The 20,311-nt window shown below is 47.2% G+C and overlaps 1 non-coding gene across 1 annotated transcript; it reads left to right on the top strand.

Annotated features, from left to right (window-relative positions):
• The first annotated feature begins 17,542 nt into the window (after positions 1-17,542).
• On the top strand, positions 17,543-17,649 carry LOC116862171. The gene has a single exon (XR_004381603.1). It is a non-coding gene; the product is annotated as a U6 spliceosomal RNA (small nuclear RNA).
• Positions 17,650-20,311: the final 2,662 nt, after the last annotated feature.

Raw genomic sequence — 20,311 nt, 5'->3', positions numbered from 1 at the left:
GGGGATCCTGGGACGACCCCTCTGCTCTTCATGGGAAAGGCCGGACCCTGTTCTCTCATAGTTGGCGACAGACACTGGAATAAGATCTTCTAAACTCTAAACTCAAGTTTCTCCAGTAAGAGGGGGCCACAGAACCTTGGAGGAATGGCAGAAGCAAAGGCATTTCCCATTTGGAGCCAAGCAAACCAAAGAGCGGCACGTGGAGCAGGACAAAGAGGGTCTGTTCATCCTGGGAAAGCCTGTGCACCGGGGAGACTATCTGTCCCAGCCCCGCCCTTACAGGGAAATTGACAAATTGCATGCTATTAGGAATACAAATAGTAATAGATGAATAATAGATGACCCACTCGGGATGAGAGAACTCAAGGCCCTGTATTGACACAACCACCCCAGTGATGGGGAGGACAGTAAGGTCAGCGCAGGGCGCACAGATTAGGTTCCAGGTCCATTACTGAAATGTCACTTTTTTAAGAATCAGCTCAGGCAGCAGGCCTAAGGGTCATACTTAGCAACCCCTCCCTGCTCAAGAGGACTGTCTTACTTCCTTTCTTTCAGTGCACTGACCCCTAAGTGAGCTACTCGCTCCCAGCACACCCATTGGGAAGCTCTACTGCAGAACACCCAGGCCCAGAAACAGGGGGTGCCGGGTCCCTGGGTTTCATGTGACTCGTTAAAACCTTGTTGCTAACAAAGCCCAGACAGATCCTTCCTGCCCCCTGGTCCTGGTGCCATAACACCATCCATTCAGGGAGGCCAGGGTGATGCCCTGACGGGGGTGAGATAGATGGTCAAGGACAGTGGTGAGCCACAGTCCGTCTCAAGATCACCCTCCCCACAGGAACCCCGTGGGAGAGTACAGGGGTGGGGGAGAGGTGAGACAATCCACGGCCTCTGTATCCTTCCTGTCCGGGGGTGGGCTTCTCGGGGGTTCCCATGGAGCTGGGGCTGCTTCAGCAGGATGAGTTTCAGGAGAACCTGGAGCCAACAGTGCTCCCACTTGCCCCATCCTGTCCCGTGACTCCATGGCTCAGGAAGCCCGGTGAGCATGAACAGAAGGCAAGTTCCATCAGGGCAGAGGATTTTGTCCTCTTGGTTCAAGACTATAGAGATGCCTGGGTGGCTCAGTCAGTTAAGTGTCTACCTTCAGCTCAGGTCATGATCCCAGAGTCCTGGAATCGAGCCCTATATTGGGCTCCCTGCTCAGTGGAGAGCCTGCTTCTCCCTCTCCCTCTGCCTGCCGCTCTGCCTACTTGTGCTCTCTCTCTCTCTCTCTCTCTCTGTCAAAAAATAAATAAATAAATAAATCTTAAAAAAAAAAAAAAGGACTACAAATCAGTGACTACAACAGTGCCTGGCACATAAAAGGGAATCAGTAAGAATTGTGGCGCGAGCCAGTGGGTGAAAGCCTACGTTCTACAGGATACGCACTCCTACTACATACCCACAGAGAGAGGAACTAACCACTGGATGGTCGGGAGGTCACACTGCCCTGTAATGCAAACTCAGTAGCAAGCTTTACTTATCAACTGACAGGTGATTATGGTACCAGGCAGGCCAGGGCACTGCTGGGGGTTAACGCCGACCACAGAGGGGACCCTTCTGAGCCCATGGTGCACTCATCCTGCAGAAGGAGGTGGAGGTCCATGGCAGGGGATGGCTCCTGGGCCTCGGGTTCTAGGTGACACCAGCCAGGTGTGCACTCTCCCTTGGGCATGTGTCCCCCTGCCCCCGGCTGTAATGGGGATGTGAGGATGCTCCCACCTCCCTGCAGGGTTTTCTGAGGGCCACGTGGCAGTAATGCCTGGACAGCCCTGAGCCTAGTGCTTGGCAGAGACACGGGCTCGGCTCATTGGATCCATGCTTCAGGGTAGGACCGCTGTCCAGCCCAGCAAAACTTCTCCATGCTCATGGGTGACCCTGACACAGTGATGCCTGCCCTGGTGTCCCCTGAGTCAACCCCACTCAGTCCCTGACTCTGGGGCAGGATTTCAGGATACAAAGGGCAGCCACTTCCATGTGGCCCCAGACCTCCTTCCAGCAACTGACCTAGGACTTGACCACTTGGTTTCAAATACATGCGTGTTTGGGCAATGAAATCAAATGCACCCTCTAATCAGGGAGACCCAGCATACGGGACTCAGGAAGGAGTCTCCTGGAACTGCTGGAGAAATGCAGGGGAAGGGAAGCCCCCCTGCCCACAGGCTTCTCTGCCAGCACCTATTCTTGTTTTGTGTATGATGGAGGTAAATCTTTAAAATTAGCAATATATTTGGGGCATCTGGGTGACTCAGTTGGTTTAGCATCTGACTCGTGATTTCAGCTTGGGTTAAGATGTTGGGGTCATGAGATCAAGCCCCACATTGTCCTCTGAACTCAGTGCAGAGTCTGCTTGAGATTTCTTCTCTCCTCTGCTCCTCCCCCTGCTCATGCTCTCATGGTCTAAATTTTTTTTTTAATTATCACTGTATTTGTAACAGTTTTTTTTAAGATTTTATTTATTTACTTGACAGACAGAGATCACAAGTAGGCAGAGAGAGAGAGAGAGAGAGAGAGAGAAGCAGGCTCTCCGCTGAGCAGAGAGCCCAATGCAGGGCTCGATCCCAAGACCCTGAGATCATGAGCTGAGCTGAAGGCAGAGGCCTTAACCCACTGAGCCACCCAGGCGCCCCTTGTAACAGTTTCTTATTCAAGAACCTTAACACCTTCACCATGAGGAACTAGCCTGTGCTAGAACTCTGAGAAGTCCTGTCTGACAATGAAAACTGGAACTGGAACAGAGTACAGGGGAGAAAGGAATCAACCCCCTTATTCCAGGTGATACTCACAGAAACCGTACTAAAGGTAAAAGAACCTGTCAAGAACCTCACCTTGAGGGGTGCCTGGGTGGCTCGGTGGGTTAAAGCCTTTGCCTTCGGTTCAGGTCATGATCCGAGGGTCCTGGGATTGAGCCCTGCATCGGGCTCTCTGCTCAGTGGGGAACCTGCTTACCCCCCACCCCCCCACCCCCCACCTGCCTCTGTGCCTACTTGTGATCTGTCAAGTAAATAAAAAAGAACCTCACCTTGTGCTCACATAAACACATACTATTTTTGCATAATTTAGCACGACTTTAATCTTCTAGAAAAGCCCTACTTTAGGAGCACCTGGGTGGCTCAGTGGGTTAAAGCCTCTGCCTTCGGCTCAGGTCATGATCCCAGAGTCCTGAGATCGAGCCCCACATTGGGCTCTCTGCTCAGCAGGGAGCCTGCTTCCCCCTCTCTCTGCCTGCCTCTCTGCCTACTTGTGACCTCTCTCTCTCTGTCAAATAAATAAATAAAATCTTTTTTTTTTAAAGGGCCAGACAGGGAAAAGATTAGGCTTTGTGGGCCATATTCAGTCTGTCCCTTACTCTCCTTCTTCCTTGTTTTAAAAAAGCAACCTTTTGGGGGCACCCGGGGGCGTGCAGTCAGTAAAGCATCCGACTCCTAGTTTTGGTTCAGCTCTTGATCTCATGGTTCTGAGATCGAGCCCCACAATGGGCTCTGCGCTTAGTGAGGAGTCTGCCTGAGACGCTCTCTCCCTCTGCCCATCCCGTTCCTGCTTATTCTCTCCCCCTCAAATAAATAAATAAGCCTTTTTGAAAAAAAAGTTTCTTAAAGATTTTACTTATTTATTTGAGAGAGAAAGTATTGAGAGCATGAGCAAGGGGAGAGGCAGACGAGGGGGCAGAAGGAAAAGCAGACTCTCAACTGACGTTTTTATTTTTTTTCCAAGATTTTATTTATTTACTTGACAGAGAGAGAGAGAGAGAGATCACAAGTAGGCAGAGAGGCAGGCAGAGGGAGAGAGGAGGAAGTAGGCTCCCTGCAGAGCAGAGAGCCCAATGCGGGGCTCTATCCCAGGATCCTGAGATCATGACCTAAACCAAAGGCAGACGCTTTATCCACTGAGCCTCCCAGGTGCCCCTAAATAAATAAATCTTAACAACAACAACAACCGTCTCACGGGTTAAATGTGCTGTAGCTCCCGGGGTTTACGAACACAGGCTGTGGCCGGATCTGGCCCGCACCCCGTCCAGCACGATATTGATGTTCTTGGAGGATGGAGGTGGGTAGATTGTGTTCCCTAGGAATTCCATTTGAGTGTATTGAAGGGGACATGACAGACTATTTGTCATCGGAGGGGGGCTGGGTCTGATACCAGGAGAAAGGAGCCATACACTGATCCGAGCGGAAGACAAATAGGTCTGTTGGGAGATCCTGGGGCCGAACGGGATGCAGAGACAGACGTCTGACACAGTGGCAGCCGGCTCCACTCCTTTCCCGAGGACTCACCCCAAGACGCCAAAGGCGACGCCCACCCTCAGCCCTGGTGGCTCGGCTTCTGGGCAGAAGCCCTCCCTTGGGAACACAACGTCTCTCTGTGCGGCAGCCCCGGGGGCCTCAAACAGCTCTCTGTCCGTGAGGACAGGATGCTGAGTCACGGCTCCCACACCAGCAGCTCCGGGACTGGGTCCTGAGTGCGGGTCTGGCTTCAGCTGCAGATGGCAAAGCTCCCAGAGTCTGCGAGGCCCGGCTGCTTCTTTGTACTGGAACTGCCCGGACTGCTGGCGAAGGCTTCTCAGTCTGCATCACAGTCTCAAAACCGGGAGCCCATCTTCAGCCAGGCCTGGATGGCACAACCCAGGGCCACCGCCCCTGCCCTCTTCTGGCAGGATGCCACAGCTCTGATGGCTCTGGGGCCCCAAGTCTCAGATTCCAGTGTGCTCCTATGTGCACGCATCAGGAGGAGCCACCCACAGCGGACGGCAGGACAAAAGCAGACAAGAAGAACACCAGTGATCACCCCAGGCCATACTCACCTCCCTTGACTTGCTCACTTTCCACCAAGCCCTCCCGCGGCCGACCCTGACCTTTCAGATGGGTCAGAGACACTGATGGCAAAGCCCTGGACTCACTTTCTAGAAAAGTACACAGACACATCCAATCTGCATCCAGTTTCCAAAAGGTTCATAAAATGTCCAAGCCCATCCCCAGATCCTCTAGCACTGTGCTGTCCCATAGGGTAGCCACTAGAGCCATGGGGACATAAAGTGCAGAGTGATTCAAGTACAGTTCTGGTCCTTGCTACACTTCACATGCCCCCCAGTCATCAGGGCAGGAAGTTCTCCTGAGCGGCTTGGCTCTAGAATTTCACCAAGGCTAAGAACACCTGCCTTGAGGAGAACCCAGCATCCACGTGCTGGCGGGAGACCCCACTCCCAGGCTAATGTGGGCTCTCTTCTGTTTTGGTAGATACACAGGCCACAGAAGGCATGGGGAGCAATTCTGACAACTCTGGCGAATAACCCTGAAAGTCCATGTGGCCCCAAGTCACCCTTAGTCACCTTCAGCCATCGGCGTCTCAGCTAGAACCTCGCCTCCACAGGCTGCCAATCCACAACCCTTCATTCTTCTCCACTCAACATGGGTGTACTTCCGCCCACATCAGCCTGACCCTCATCCTGCGATGGCATGTCAAGGGGCCTTTTAATGACAGCAACACACCGCCACAGGGCAGGCCACCAGCCACTGGTCTGCACCAGTAACCAAGGACACTGATCACGTTCATGGCGCTATGTCCCAGTGCTGTTCCAAGTCTCCCGCACGCGGCAGGTCACGTGACGCTCACGCAGAGCGAGCAGGTGGGGACTAGCACGATGTCCTGGGTACAGATGGAGGGACTGAGGCTGGAGGCTGACGGGCACTGAGTAAGCTGTGCCAGTTCCCACGGTCAGTGCCAGAGGGAAACGGTGACGAGGCTACAATACACAGACCTGGTGATGCTCATGTCCACAAACATCCAAGTGCTCTAAGTGCAACGTTTGAGGCCATGCTTGTGCTGACAGAGGTGGTGACAGAGGTGGTGACATGCGTCTCCACAGGTCTCCAGACCTGTACCCACCCTCACGCTCTCCCTCGAGCTGCCCACCCACAACGCGGGGACCTGGCCTCTTCCCTGCAGGGGAGCAAGTGAAAACATCCTCAGGACTCTTGCTGGCCCAGTCACAGAGAACGGCACTGTTCCCCTCCCATCCCCGGGCAAGTGTCTTTTCCTGAAACATGGACTGGTTTCCTAGAGAGGGGGAGGGGGCGGAGGGAGACAGAGAGACTGTCCAGCGGACTCGGGGCTGGGCTGCATCCTGACCTCCCCACCCTGAGATCAGGACCTGAGCTGAAACCAGCTCCAGCGGCTGAGCCTCCCAGGCGCCCCCCTGTGCCAGTTTCGCCAAGGACACCCGGGTCTCTCCTTGCAATGTCAGCTTCAGAAAAAGTCCTGTGCTGCCTGCAGCTGCCTGGAAGCCAAAGGCAGCGCGCATGGCCCGGCCTAGCCCAGAGGAAGAGCTCCAGCAAGGTTACTGCTCCCCACGACTCTTTCCTAGAAAGCCTCCACGTCCCCACCTGGGCACCGAACCCTCTTCTCTGGAAGGCATCCAGGACCCCGGTCGGCTTGGGCTGTGGACCCGCCCTGACCATGCTCAGCCTCGCAGCCCGCCGCCCTCCCCAGAGGGGCCAGAACCCTCCACCGCGTCCAGTGGGGCCCTCACTGTCCCGCCGTCCCTCCACCCGCCCTCCCGCAGGGAAACCTCGCTGCACCCCAGGACTGACGGCTTCTCCCCACACCGGCCCCAGCGAACCCGCGCTCACACGGCCCACGGATAAAGAGGGTGTGTGCAAAGCGGGCACTCGCGGAAAAGCGAGGAGGGACACGTCGCGGGAACGTCTAAAAGCCGGTTACAAATCGGCTGCCCGGGGCGCGGGCACGGTCCCTGCGCGCTCCCCAAAGGATGTCCCGGCGCCCTGACGGGCGATCTGGCCCGGGACAACCCCGGGAAGCCCGGCCGGATCGCAGGGAGCGGCGGCGGGGATCTGGGCCGGACAGGGGCTCACCGCCTGTCACTCATCCGTGGGCTCTTCAGAAGGACAGAGGCGCATCACAGGTCCCACCTACTCCCACTGAATCCCAAATCAGGGCTGGAGGCAACCGGGTCCCACGGCCTCAGGGAACAAAGGAGTCCCAGCTCCCTGGGCAAGCAAGCATCTCTAGGATGCACAGGGCCCGCCACGAGCCGCCCCTTCCATTCCCGCGCCCAGGGACACACAGTGCCCTTCTTCCGATTCATTCTCTGCATCCGGGGACGCACAAGGACCCGCCTCGCACCGCCCCTTCCATTCCCGCTCACAGGGACGCGCAGGGACCCGCCTCCCATTCCCTTCTGGCGTCCAGGGATGCGCAGGCTCGAGCACCGCAATGGTCTTTCCATTCCCCCGCCCAGGCATGCACAGGGACCCGCGCCCCTTCCATTCCTGTGTCCAGGGACGCACAGGGGCGATCCACGCGTCAGTCCTTCCATTCTCCGGCCCACGGATACACAGGGACCCGCCAGGCCATGGCCCTTCGTTCCCGGACAGGGGACGCACAGGGACCGGCCGCCCCTTCCATTCCCGGACCCGGAGACGCGCAATGGCCTTGTGCTGTTCTCCTACCCGCGTCCGCCCATCTGTCAGCGCTGGAGGCGGCCGTCGCGGGCTGTGAGCCACCCAAGGGAGCCCCGCCACCCGCCCTCGGGGAGTCCGCGCCTCTGGCCTCAGGCCTCACTGCCTCCAGGCTCTCGATGGTGCTGGGTCCGCTGCTGCTGGGGTCGGTTGCCTGGCCTGGCCTCGCCCAATGGGAGCCGCTGAGGCCAGGTGGGGAGTCCCCTTGGTGGCCCCAGGGCTGGCCAGTGGGTCTGCTCCTCCCCCCCCCAGGCAAGGGCCAGCTCAGCTGGAGGCCGACAGGAGGAGAGGGGCAGGCCTGGGCAGGGACCCCACTACCTCCTAAATCCGGGCTCAGCACTGTCTACCTTCCCCTTAGCCAGGGGAGAAGTTCTTGGGAGAGCGTGTTAAACACTCCGATTTCTTCACCCCACCTGGATGCCTTGAGACGTTGGCTCCAGTATGGGCTCCAACATGGGCATTTTAATAAGGGTTCCTGGGGATCTGATCCACTGTTGAGCTGAAATTTGCGTTTTTGAGCTTTTTTGGTTTGTGAAACATGAAAGACCTGAAAATATGGGAAATAATGGGCCAGTCTGAATACTGTAGGATCTCACTTATATTTGGAATCTTAAAAAGCCAGGGGTGCCTGGGTGTCTCAGATGGTTGAGGGTCTGCCTTCAGCTCAGGTCATGATCTCAGGGTCCTGGGATGGAGTCCTGCCTTGGCCTCCCAGCTCAGCAGGGAGCCTGCTCCTCCCTCTCCCTCTGCCTCTCCCCCTGCTTGTGTGCTCTGTCTGTCTCTCTCTCAAATGAATAAATAAAATATTTTTTTTAAAAACCTGCCAAACTCACACAAACAATGGTGTTTGGGGGGCTGGGGTTGCAGGAAATGGGGAGATATTGGTCAACAGGGACAAAATTCCCATTACAAGATTAATTATAACTTTAACAATTTAAATAATTATAATTATAAATCGCAAATACTTTTTTTAAAAAAGATTTTATTTATTTATTTATTTATTTATTTATTTATTTATTTGACAGAGACAGATCACAAGTAGGCAGAGAGGCAGGCAGAGAGACAGAGGGAAGCAGGCTCTCCACTGAGCAGAGAGCCCGATGCGGGGCTCCATCCCAGGACCCTGAGATCATGACCTGAGCCGAAGGCAGAGGCTTAATCCACTGAGCCACCAAGGTGCCCCAAATCGCAAATACTTTTATAAATTTCATATTATATAGCTGTATATAATTTTATAACTTTAAATAATTATAATTAAATATAAGTGAGTTCCAGGGATCTCATATATAGGAGGGTGTGTAGTGAACAATACTACATTATGTGTCCTTGAAACTGCTGAGAGAGTAAATCTTAAATATTCTCACCACAAAGAATGAGGTAACTATGTACAGTGACAAAGGTGCTAACACTATTGTGATAGTCATTTTGAAATATGTGCTTGTATCAAATCACGTTGTACCCTTTAAACGTATATAATGTTGTATGGCCATTAGAACTAATAAAGCTGGGAAAAAGCGGGGGGGAGAGAAAGAGAGAGAGAAAAAAGGTGAATCTTCTGGAGGGGGTCAAAGCCTTACATTTTTGTTTCACAAAAACTTGGCCACAAGCGAGTGGCTTCTGTTAAGGACTGAAATCGCCCCCAGGAAGAGAACAGCTGGACTGTCTTCAACAGCACAAACAACAGAAACCCCATTATTGCTTCTACCTCTCCTCCCACCTCCCCCTCCTGTGGGTGACCCTTGCTCCTGTCCCCAACCCAAGCTCTGGATGTGCATTTCTGGTCATTCCATTTACTGTTGGTCAGGAAGCCTAACAGGCTGTGTGTGGTTTCCATGCCCTTTTTCCTCTGTCTGGGATCCCCCATTGGCCCATGGAGATAGTTATCTCACTTTTAGCTGGGGATATATCTTTTTTACTGCTTTATAAAATATAACTCCCATTTGCAATGGCACAGATGGAACTAGAGGGTATTATGCTAAGCAAAATAAGTCAACCAGAGAAAGACAATTACATGATCTCACTCATATGTGGAATTTAAGAAGCAAAACAGATCATAGGGGAAGAGAGGAAAAAATTAAACGAGACAAAATCAGACGGGAAGACAAACCATTAGAGACTGTTAACTCTAGGAAACAAATGGAGGGTTGCTGGAGGGGAAGACGGTGGTGGATGGGGTCACTGGGTGATGGACGTTAAGGAGGGCAGGCGATGTAATGAGCACCGGGGGTTATAGAAGACTGATGAATCATTGACCTCTACCTCTGAAACTAGTAGTACATTATATGTTAATTACTTGAATTTAAATTAAGAAAATAATTCTGCAATGAAAAAAACATAAAATGTAACTCCTGCATCATTGTCATGGACTTTGGGGGAGATGGGAGGGTTTTTCCCCTTGAAAGATGACCATCCTGGCATGAATTGACCTTTTCTCCCCTCATGTAACATATCAGAAATCAGGACTTGTATTATGATCGAGGACATTTTAGGGAAAATGTGATATAGAGTTATACAGTTTGTTAATATTTGGCTTACACTATTCTATGTATACATAACTGGCCAGATTTGTAACATTTATCTATAACCTCTTTTGGTTTTGTCTGTTTCAAAGGCAGAGAAAAGCAGAATTCTTTAGCAAAGGATTGATCTGATGATATAAAGGTTGGATTGTATGTGTGTATATATGTATGTACATATTAGGTTTAGAAGTCCCAACACCTGTAGGCAGCAAGCTGGAGACCCAAGAGAACCAATGATTAAGTTCCAGTCCCCGGGAAAGAGAAGATGGATTGTCCTGTCTTAGGGAGTCAGGCAGAAGTTCCCTCTTACTTGGCCTTTGTTCTATTTTGCTCTTTAACTGCTTAGATGAGGCCCACCCACACTGGGGAGGCAATCTGCTTTACTCAGTCTACCAATTCAAATGTTCATCTCAACCCAAACTGCCTGCATAGACACATCCTAGGGAATGTGTGATGAAACATCAGCGCAGCCTGTTACCCAGACACTCTGATGCCTAAAATTTGCCATCATGCCTTCCTGAACTGTGGGTCCTTGCAAAGTGAGTGGTTCTCTTTCCTGTTTTCCTAAAGGACGGGCCAGTTTTAGGAATTATGAAGAGACAGGCATCAAACAGAAAGTTTGGCAGCCTTGTCCCTGTCAATGAGATGTGCAAAAAAGGGTAGGGTGACTGTGTGTGAATGCGTGCGTGTGCGTGTGAGCGTGTGTGCGTGCACGTGCAGCCTTTGGTGCTGCCTGCCCTGCTCTCAGCTCCTTGTAGAGGGGCAGGGCCGTCCTCGGGCACCTGAACCAGGTTGCGCTTCCAGCACTGCCAAGCCTGCTCCTGGCCATTTAGCACTTCCTGTCTCCTGGCATCATCTTTTCTTGAAGTGCCTTAAATATTTTGCAACCTGCACAGTCCCACTAGGGAAATCAAATGCCAGCCAGCCCTGCCGAATCACTGCTCCTTCAGAGAAGGCGCTCACTCACCTCCATGTTGCTGTTCCCAAGTCCATCTGCAGCGGTGACTGGAGGATGGCTGTCTCTGCCCCTTCCTTGCCAGCACTGTCACGGGACCCCACTGCGTCCTGAGGTGACGAACTAGAAGCCTCCCAAGTCGGAAATGTTTGCACAGTTGGACATTCACAATGAGTTCAGTTAGATGTCTGTAATTCTTTGGTGGTTTTTTTCTTCTCCACTGCACAGTACGGTCTGTAAGGTCACAGACCTGTGTGCTTTGCTCGTGCTGTAATGCAGCGACTGGTACACACGGTAGGTACCTGGCCGCTACCCGGTGTGCACAGGCTGAGCTTTTCCTAATACAGGTGGTGTCCCACGAAATGTTGATTTCCCACAGGGAGAGTTTCCTCCGCAAAATTAATCCACACGAGGTCAAATTATGAGAAAAAAATTGAATATCATCGCTGCCAGTTTGCACATGCCTCTCCTCTCCTTCTCCTTCCCTGTGCTTCTCAGTAACAAGGAAAACCCAGAGCCTGCACTGCCCTTCTTACCCTCACTGCACTGGGGGAAAAGTCGGTGAGAAGGCAAACTGCTCGACCCGATGATGAGAATGGTGGGAATGATAACCTCCGATATTTGTAAACCAATTCGGAATTAAAGTGTGATTTCCCAGCCGTAAATGCAATCCTAGAAGCCATCCGCTAAAGCAAGCAGAGCACGTGTGACCACCTTAGCTCAGAGAGGCAGAAACCCAGGCTCGTCCGCAGAATGAGACTTACTCCAGACCTCACGGGTCCACAGGAAATGTGGACACCCAGTTCTCTGACCTTTGACTCTTATTCTAGCCCCCTTTCCACATGGTGACACCACCCCTTAGCACCTCACAGTGGAAGAAGTGGACACAAATGCTAAGATACCCACGTGTCTTCACTGCCGAGGGCTGCCCTGAGGAAATGCCACTGACCCAGGGCCAGGGAGGGGGTAGTTTAAACAATAGAAAGTGACCATGTGATTCATGATGACAGAGCTACACACCGAGTCAACACTGCTCTGGCTTCCTAGAGCTCCAAAGCCAGGCCTGCAGGTCTGTGTTGTCCTTATTTGCATCAGACATATAGAGGCTGTGACTTTCTTGCATGGGGATTCTTGATGGCTGACGCCAGCTTAGCTGTCCCTGCCTCTGATCTGGACTCAGGGGAAGAAGGAGCAAGATGGCTCACCTTGTACTGGCTACATGGAGAACATGAGAAGAGTTGGAGTAAGAGGAAAAATGTGAAAATAGGGTTCTGAGGAGATGAAAGGAGGAGACCAAGGTATGTGACAAAAAAGAAAACATTCACAGCCTTATTACAGATCGTTGAGAGCTTGCTCAGAAGAACACAGAGATGTGTGTTTATTTACCCAGCAAACATTCAAATGAGCTCCTTCTGTGAGGCGGGCGTTGGCTGTGGACCAATGAATCAAACGTGATCCTTGCCATCCTGGGGCCTCACAACAGACTGAGAGGTCCCACCAAATGAGTATCAGCGGAATTCGGTTTCTGTAGTCCATCATCCCTCTTGAATTAGGTAGCAACAAGCAGAAAGTTTCATAAAATTAAATCCAAATAGTACTGCCCGCCACAAACAACTTTGAAAGGAAAAAAGGTACAATGTGTTGTTTGGGTTTAATGGTGGGGGCCCTGACAAGTGCTGGGTGTTCAGCTCTTTGAAGCATTTTCTGGCTTTCTGCTATAAGCCAGGTCCCGGGCTAAGTGTTGAAGGTGAAAACACTGACTAGAACACATTTTCTCATTATAAAAGAACGCAGGGGCACCTGGGTGGCTCAGTCAGTGAAGCTTCTGACTCTTAATTTCAGTTCAAGTCATGATCTCAGGGTCATGGGATCAAGCCCCACCTCTGGCCCCACGCTGGGCATGGAGCCTGCTTAAGATTCTTTCTCTCTGCGCTGCCGGGAGGGCTCAGTCAGTTGAACGTTCGGCTCTTAGTTTTGGTTCCAGTCAGGACTCAGGGTTGTGGGATCAAGCTCCTTGCTCAGCAAGGAGTCTGCTTCCCCTCCCCCTCTCCCTCTGCTCATCCTCCCCAGCTCTCTCACACACTCTCTCTAAAATAAATACATCTTTTTTAAAAGATTTTATTTATTTATTTGATGGAGCAAGACACAGCAAGAGAGGTAGCACAAGCAGGGGGAGTGGGAGGGGGAGAAGCAGGCTTCCCGCAGAGCAGGGAGCCTGATGCTGGGCTCCATCCCAGAACCCTGGGATCATGACCTGGGCCCAAGGCAGATACTTAACAATTGAACCACCCAGGCGCCCCATAAATAAATCAATCTTTTAAAAAAATCTCTCTCTCCCTCTGCCCCTGCCCCGTTTTCTATCTAAAAAAAAAAGAAAAAAGAAAAAGAGAAAGGCCCACAATAAAATGGAGGCAGACATGTAAACTAGCAAACAGATCTTATAAAATGTGCGGTTCCAGAGTGGACCGCGGAATGCTACTGAAGCACAAAGGACGTATTTAAAGCAAACTTGGAAGAAGGAAAATGTTTCCCAAAAGACATGATGACCATTGAACTGAGTTTCAGAGGGCGTGGTGAAAAGGAGTTAGCTCAGTTTTCTAAAAGGCAGTGAAAGATGAGGGGAGACATTTAGAAAAAAAGAACAGTTCTTGGATGAGGCATAGATTTTCCAAATAGTGTATTAACAAGTTTGATATGACTAGAAGTTAGATACACTTGTGGCTAAGTGGACAAAGATGAGGCTAAAGAAGTAGGTAGAGGCCAGATCAGGAAGTATCTTCTGTCCTAAACTAAGGCATTTGAACTTCAAGTTAAAAGCACCGGATATGTCTTTCAACAAAGAATGTTTTCAGAACTGTACCCTGTTCTACTCTGAAAAGCAGTGTACAGGAGGCATTGGAAGGGGCCAGAGCAAAAGTAAGGAAATCAGGAGGCTAAAGTAGACAAACACGCTCTTTGTCCAACAACATGGTCATCAAAATACCAACTCTCTCCCATCCTCATAGCCTTCTCAGCCCACGTGACTCAGGTGGGGCTCATATGCTTTCTTCCAACCTCAGAAGTGGACAGATGACCAGAGGCCTGAACAATCACAATACGTCTTTATCAGCTTCAGTCCTGCTCACTCTTTAGCCACAGTGATTGGGCTGGGGTTGGGCACATAGCCCAGCCCAAATGATAAAATGGCTTTTGCTGAAGCCATTGAGGAAGATGCTTTGCTCTTTTTTGGAATAGCTAACCAAAATGCTTGTGTAGGCTTAGGGCTGCCAGTGGCCATCTTCCTCTGATGGAAGGCTGCTGCTGGAGACACAGGGTGGGGAACTGAGTCCTGGCAATGCAATGTGAACCTCTTCATTCAGGAAAGCCTGAGAAAATTTCTACTCTTCTGACTCCTCAGTTACACAAGCCAGTAAATTATTCCTCTTCTTCCTCCTCTTTTTTTCCCTTTCCTTTTTTTTTTTTTTTTTTTTTTTTTTTTGCTTAAGTTAGTGGGCATCCAACTTCTTGGACTGAAAACCCAGAGTTCTTATTAATCCAAGGTCCACCACAGTAATCCAGACCAAAAATAGAATTAAAATAGGGCCAAAGTGGGATGAAGAGGGAAAAGAGACACAAGAAAAAAATGAGGAAGCACAATCTATAGGCTCTGGGGGTTGATTACATAGTGGGTGAGGAGAGGTAAGAGTCTTTGATGATGTCGTACTCTGGTTTGGAACACTGTGTGGACAGTGGTGATGTCCAATGAGAAAGTGAATATAGGTGGCAAAACAGGGTTTAGAGGAAAAACAGTGAGTTAGCTTTTGGGTATGTTTATGCAGATAAGGGTCAGAGACTTAGGGAAAGGGTCCAGATGTGGGTTCTAGCTTTAAGAGTGGTACACAGAGCTATCACTGTGGACGTGTTCAGCCAGAGTGAGTAAAGAGAGCAAAAAGATCACTTTTCAGTGAAAAGACAGTGTCAAGGACAAAGCCCAAATGAATGACTGTTCTATGACAGTGAGCAGAGAAAAAGGAGCCACAAGGAGGCTGAGGAGAAGACACTGGAGAGGCTGTACAAAAACCAGAGCATGCGTGTCAAGAAGCCTGACAGTAATTGAGGAGTGAGAGTTTTAAGAAGTCCTGAAGATTTATTCAGTAAACTCAGTGTAATAAAAAAAAAAAATACAAGTGAGGGGCACCTGGGTGGCTCAGTCAGTTAAAGGTCTGCCTTTGGCTCGGGTCATGATCCTGGGGTTCTGGATCAAGACCCACATTGGGCTCCCTGCTCAGCGGGGAGTCTGCTTCTCCCTCTGACCCTCTCCCATCTCATGCTCTCCCTCCCTCTCTCTCTCAAGTAAATAAATAAAATCTTTAAAAAATTATAAAAGAAAGAAAAAGTGTCCTTAATGGCTTTAAAAAAATCAATTATAAACAAAATAAGGCAGTATTGGAGGAACTGAGGAACAAAAAGATATAAGATATAGAGAGAACCATAATAAAATGGCAGAAGTCCTTCCTTATCGTACTGACTTTATTCTTTTTTCAGTACTGACTTTAAATGTAAATGTATTAAGCTCTCCAATTAAAAGGAAAAGATCAGGAGAATGGGCTTAAAAAACAAACCATGATCCTTCCATTGTCTGTCTACAGGACCCTCATTTTAGACCCAAAGACATAAATAGGTTTAAAGTGAAAGGATGGAAAAGATACTCCAAGCAAACTGAAATCAAGAGACCCGAGGTGGCTATGCTAATATTAGACAAAATAGACTTTAATCAAAACATGTTACAAGAGGCAAAGAATGACCTTACATATTGATAAAAGAGTCCATTTATCAAGAATTAATATAACAATTATAGGCATATGCACACCTTACAAGAGAGTCCTAAAATATATGAAGCAGTATTTGACAAAATCAAAGGGAGAAAAAGTTTTACAATAGTCCAAAATTTCACTTCTCACTTTCAGTAATGGATACAACACCCAGACAGATCAATAAGGAAATAAAGGACTTGAACAACACTATAAATCAACTTGACCTAACAGACATATAGCCCACCCCCCAAAATTAGAACATACATTTTCGTGTGCACATGGACTATTCTCAGGATAGACTATATGTTAGGTCACAAGTCTGTAGCCCGCCCACTTTTTATTAGTTTGATTTTTTTTGTTTTTGGTGTTTTTTTGTTTTTTTTTTTTGCTGTTAAGTTGTAGGAGTACCTTATACATTTTGGATGCTAACCCCTTATCGGATATATGGTTCACAAATATTTTCTCTCATTCCATAGGCTGCCTTTTAATTCTGTTGTTTCCTTTGCTGTGCATAAACTTTTTAGTTTGACATAGTCCCACTTGTCTATTTTGGCTTTTGCGGCCTGTGCTTTTAGTGTAATATTTTTGAAACCATTGCCAAGACCAATGTTATGAAGCTTTCTCAATATATTTTCTTCTAGGAGTTTTAAGTCTTACATGTAAGTCTTGAGTACATTTTGAGTTGATTGTTGCATAAAGGTCCAATTTAACAATTTTGCACGTGGATATCCACTTCTGCCAATACCATTTGTTGAAAAGACTTACTTCCCCACAATGAATTCATGCCACCCTTGTCAAAAATTAGTGACCATACATACACGCATTTATTTCCAGGCTCTCTATTCTGTTCCACAGGTCTATGTGTCTACTTTTATATCTGCACCATACTGTTTTGGTTACTGTAGCTTTGTAATATATTTTGAAATAAGGAAGAATTATGCCTGCACCTTTGTCCTTTATTCGCAAGACTGACTTTGCTATTCATTGTCTTTTGTGGTCCCATATTAATTTCAGAATTGTTTTTATCAATTTGTTTTTTAAAAAGCCAGTGGGATTTTGATAGGATTGCACTGAATCTGTAGATTGCTTTGGGAAATATGGACATTTGAACAATATTAAGTTCAAATGTTCTGATATTAAGTTCAAAAAAATATTAAGTTCAAAAAAGTTCTATTATTAAGTTGAAAAAGTTCTGATCTATGAATATGGTGTGTCTTTCCATTTGTTTGGGTTTTTAATTTCTTTCATCAGTGTTTTGTAGAAAATGGGCTAGAACTTGAACAGACATTTCTCCAAAGAAGACATACAAATGGAACAGCAGATATATGAAAAATGCTCACAATACTAATCATCAGAGAAATGTAAACCAAAACTATAATGAGATACCACATCACACCCATCAGGATGGCTATTATTTTTTTAAAAAAGACAACAAGGGTTGGCAAATATGTAAAGAAATTAGAACCCTTGTATACTGTTGGTAGGAATGCAAAATAGTGCAGTCGTTATGGAAAACAGCATGGAGGTTTCTCAGAAAATTAAAAATAGAATTACCATATGATCCAGTAATCCCATTTCTGAGTATTTTTCCACAATTACTGAAGTCAGGGTCTCAAAGAGGTATTAGCACTCCCATATACATAGAAGCACTATTCACAACAGCCAAGATGTGGAAACAACCTCAATGTTCAATGACAGATGAATAAAAAAAATGTTGTATATACATGCAAAGGAGTATTAATCGGCATTAAAAAAAGAAGGATGCTCATTTCAGCAGTACATACACTAAAGCTGGCCCTTTACAGAGAAGATGAGCATGGCCCCTGTTCAAGGATGGCATGCAAATTTGTGAACTGTTCCAGATCTTTTAAAAAACACCACATAAAAAAGGAAATTCTGCAGAATGTGACTATATGGATGAACCTCGAGGACATTCTGCTAAATGAAGTAAGGCAGTCACAGAAAGACAAATACCATGTTATTCCATTTTTAGGAGGTTTCTAAAATAGTCAAATTCACACAGAGTGGAGTAGTAGTTGGCTGGGGCTGGGGGGCAGGGTGAAATGGGTAGTTGCTAATCAATGGGCATAAAGTTTCAGTTAAGCAAGATGAGTAAGTTCTAGTTGTACATATATTCAATGATACTGTATTGTACACTTCACAATTTTTAAGAGGGTAGATCTCATATTCAGCATTTATAAAAATTAAATTGAATTTAACTTAAAAGTCCCCCCAAAAAGTCCCTTAAATTTTTAAATGACTGAAATCACACAAAATATCTTCTCTGACCACAACAGAATGGAGCTGTAAGTCAAAGCCAGAAGGAAAACTGGAAAATTAACAAATAGGTGGCAATTAAACACGCTCTTAAAAACATTGAGTCAGGGGTACCTGGGTGGCTCAGTGGGTTAAAGCCCCTGCCTTTGGCTCAGGTCATGATCCCAGATCCTGGGATCAAGCCCCACATCAGGCTCCCTGCTCAGCTGGGAGCCTGCTTCCTCCTCTCTCTCTGCCTGCCTCTCTGCCTACTTGTGATCTCTGCCTGTCAAATAAATAAATAAAATCTTAAAAAAACATTGAGTCAAAGAAGAAACCAGAGGGAAAAGAAATGTATGAAATTAAATCACAACATAACAAAACTTAGATGTACCAAAGGCGGTGCTCAGAGAGAAATTGAGAGGTATAAAGATACACATTAAAAAAGAAGAAATATCTCAAATCAGTAACCTGACATTACACTTTCAGAAACCAAAAAAAGAAGCTCTAACTAAATACAAAGCTAGTAGAATGAAGGAATAAAGATTAGAGTGGAGATAAAGAAAAGAGAGAACAGAAAAATATTACAGTGAATCAACAAAACAAAAAGGTAGTTCTTTGAAAAGACCAAAGTTGACAAACATTAAGCTGAAGTAAGAAAAAAAAAGGGGGGGGAAGGCTCAAATTAGTAAAATCAGAAATTAAAGGGGTGACCTTACATAAATATAAAGGATTATAAGCAAATACTATGAATAAATGAACACCAACAAATTAGGTAACCCAGATAAAATGGACAACACTGTACGTACTGGAAGTTCTAGCCAGAGCAATCAGACAAATGAACAAACCAAAAAACCCTCAAATTGGAATGGAAAATGTATACCTACATTTATAGATTTCATGATCCTATAGATAGAAAATCCTCAAGAATTCACATGCAAACTACTAAAGCTAATAAACAAATTCATCAAAGTTGCAGGATAAAAGATCAACACACAAAAATCAGTTGTATTCTTTTTTTAAAGACTTATTTATTCTAGGAGCGCCTGGGTGGCTCAGTTGTTAAGCGGCTGACTTTGGCTCAGGTCATGATCTCAGGGTCCTGGGATCGAGCCCCACATCAGGCTCCCTACTCAGTGGAGAGGCTGCTTCTCCCTCTCCCTCTGCCTGCTGCTCTGCCTACTCGTGTGCTCCATCTCTCTCTGTCAAATAAATTTTTAAAATCTTTTAAAAAATATTTATTTATGCTATTTGAGAGAGACAGAGAACATGAGTGGGGAGAGGAGCAGAGGGAAAGGGAGAGAATCCCAAGCAGGGCTCAATCCCACAACCCTGAGATCATTACATGAGCTGAAATTAAGAATCAGATGCTTAACCAATTGAGCGACCCATGCACTCCAAATCAGTGGTATTCTTATATAGGAGCAATGAACAATCTGAAAAGGATAATTAATGAAATAATTCCATTTACTGTAATAGCAAAAAGAATGAAATACATTGGAATGAATTTAGCCAAGGAGGCTCAAGAGTTGGAACATAAATACTACAAAACAGTACTGAAAGAAATTTTAATATACCTAGAAAAATTAAAGGACATCCTATGTTCATGGAGTGGAAGACTTACTGGTAAAATGGTAATGCTGGGGGTAGCTGGGTAGCTCAGCTGGTTAAGTAGCTGACTCTTGGTTTCAGCTCAGGTCATGATCTTGGGGTCCTGGGATCAAGCCCTGCGTCAGGTTTTGAGCTTAGTGGGAAGTCTGCTTGGTGATTTTCTCTCTCTCCCTCTCTCTCTCTGTGCCTACCCTCTTTCACACTCTCTCTCTAAAACAAATAAATAAACCTTTAAAATAAATAAAATGGCAATACTACACAAAACAATCCACAAAACTCAATACAATTCCTATTAAACTTCTGATAGCCTTTTTTACAGAAACAAAAGCCAACCCTAAAATTGATATGAAATTGCAAGACAAGTCAAAGAGCCCAAAGAACCTTCAAAAAGAGGAACAATGTTGGAGGCCTCCTACTTTCTGATTTCAAAATTTATTATAATCAAAACAGTGTGGTATGGGCGTAAGGATATATACAAAGAAACTGAATAGAATTGTGAGTCTAGAAATAAGCCTGTACACCTACAACTAACTGATTTTTGACAAAGGTGCAAGATCATTCAATGAAGAAAAACAGGCTCTTCAAAAAATGATGCTGAGACAATTGGATAGTCACATGAAAAAGTACGAAGCTGAATGCCATACTTTACATATATGCCCAAAA

This window comes from Lontra canadensis, unplaced genomic scaffold (genome assembly GCF_010015895.1).
Source record: "Lontra canadensis isolate GAN:19392208 unplaced genomic scaffold, GSC_riverotter_1.0 scaffold223, whole genome shotgun sequence".
NCBI classification, from domain to species: Eukaryota; Metazoa; Chordata; class Mammalia; order Carnivora; family Mustelidae; genus Lontra; species Lontra canadensis.
The sequence above is the reverse complement of the archived record's forward strand: the minus strand, read 5'-3'. Positions and strand labels throughout refer to the sequence as shown.